Source organism: Rhineura floridana, chromosome 1 (genome assembly GCF_030035675.1).
Source record: "Rhineura floridana isolate rRhiFlo1 chromosome 1, rRhiFlo1.hap2, whole genome shotgun sequence".
Taxonomy (NCBI): Eukaryota; Metazoa; Chordata; class Lepidosauria; order Squamata; family Rhineuridae; genus Rhineura; species Rhineura floridana.
In genome coordinates, this window is record NC_084480.1 from 77,952,676 (window position 1) to 77,954,683 (window position 2,008).

A 2,008-nucleotide genomic window follows, 5' to 3' on the forward strand; every position below is an offset into this window, starting at 1 on the left:
AAAAAAAGCCCACAATGCATAAATAAAAAGGAGGTGGAGCAGCCCACCCCCTAAAAGAGACTACAGCATCAAAGGCCCTCCAAAAACCTGCCAAAATTAAGCACTGCATGCCTGGTTGGGGGGAGGGCGCAGGTCTGTGGGCAGGCCATGGTTTGCCCTATGCCAGCCATGCTGAGCCTTCTCAGTGAAAGTAGCAGCAATGGCATGGCACAAACCCCATCTGCCATAGGGCCACTAGGTGCTTTGTCTGCCACCTAAAAAGCCCTGCATCTGGGAATGCCCTCATTCATCCCCACTGGGATCCCAACAGAAGGTCCCAGGTTCAATCCCAATGGCATCTTCAGGCAGGGCTGGGAGAGACTCCTGCCTGAAACCCTGGAGAGCTGCTACCAGTCAGTGTAGACAATACTAGATGGACCAATGATTTGATATAAGGCAGCTCCTAACTCAGCTGGCAAGACAATGAGATTCAACACGGACGCGCGCGCACACACACACACACAACACCAGGCATCTCAGTAGAGGCTGGTCTTCTTCATGATTTGCAAGAACTCTTACTCATCGACCTCTCCATCTCCATCCTGATTGGCTTAATCAATCATTTCCTGCCATTCCTCATCTGTAAGATTCTCCCCAGTTCTTTGGGCACATTTGAGGTTTTTGAAAGAGATTTTGCCAGTTTCATCATTTTCAAATAATTTGAAGGCTTTCAGAACCTCTTCCTTTGAATCTTTTTCAGCCATATTCTGGGTCATCACTCCCAAGAAGTCATTTGGCAGGTAATCTTTCCATCTTCTTTCCTGTGAATGTCTAAGATCATTTTATTGATATTATTTTTCTTGAGTTCAAACCCAAGCACTCTCATGGCAACCTTCAGTTATTTCACATCACTGTTTCCAGACCCATCAGTATGAAACAGAGGCGTCCCAGATCTTTTGCTTCTGCACTTCAATGAGCCCAGTTTGGGGAGCTACCTTTTTTCTCAGAGATGGAGCCCCCTATGATGTCTTCTTATAGCTGGAGGCCATCTCGAGCCAAGACTGTTGGAACACATGCCAGTCTTGAGGCGGTAGGGAAAATTCAGTGAGCTCAACTGTCACCACAGCAGCAGTTCCTCTCAATACCACACCTCCCTATTGGCTCCTCTTCCCACACACCAATGCTAGAGCAACCACTCTTGTGATTGACTGCCAAGTCCCCCTGTGCCCTTTGAGGGGAGAGGGGGAATCACTCCAAACTACCACCTCCTCTTGATCCAGTGGGATCCCTCTTCCGGATGAAAAGCCTGCAGTGCCTGCAATGAGGGAGGGTTGCAGGGCCAGTGGAGATAACACCATTCCTTCATCATCCACTCCCTTTGAGGATGGCTGAAGCCTACAGTATCTAAGAAGGATGTCTGGAACGGAAGCGAGTAATTAAGGATCTGCTCTGGATTTGGACAAATATAAAATTCCAAGCCAAAATGAGATGTCTCTACATAAACTTGGATTTGTCAGAAATGAAACAGGATCTGTACAAGATGACGTAAGTCAAACAGGGAGCCCTGAAGCACTTCATGACACTTCAGTGACCAGATGTCCAAAAAAATGCTGCAGGCACCTCTGAGAAAGTGAAAGTAATGTCTCTAAGAGTGAGGTGGGGTGATGGGAGAAAGGAGAACAAGCAGCAGAGTAGGACACACATAGAGATCCATTGTGACTGTCAAGCCAAGCTTATAATCAAAGGAAATGATTTCCCCTAGAAAGAAAATCTCCTTCCATTCTTCTCACCCTGAAATTGGGAACATGGCGTCCTCCAGATGTTGTTGGATAACAACTACCATCATCCCTGATCATTGGCTGATGGATTGGAGTCCAAAATCTGGAGGCCACCACACTGGCTATACCCTGATATAGGTATAGGAATACATTTACCAGGCCTTTTACACTCCCTCCTTTTTAGAGTCAATAATATATATGAGAAATGATTCCCATTTCTGTAAGAAAATATTTGAAATTAGGGCACAAAA

General features: G+C 46.2%; 1 pseudogene; it reads right to left on the minus strand.

Moving 5' to 3' along the window:
* Positions 1-515: 515 nt before the first annotated feature.
* LOC133374195 (centrin-1-like) lies at positions 516-1,028 on the minus strand (annotated as a pseudogene).
* Positions 1,029-2,008: the final 980 nt, after the last annotated feature.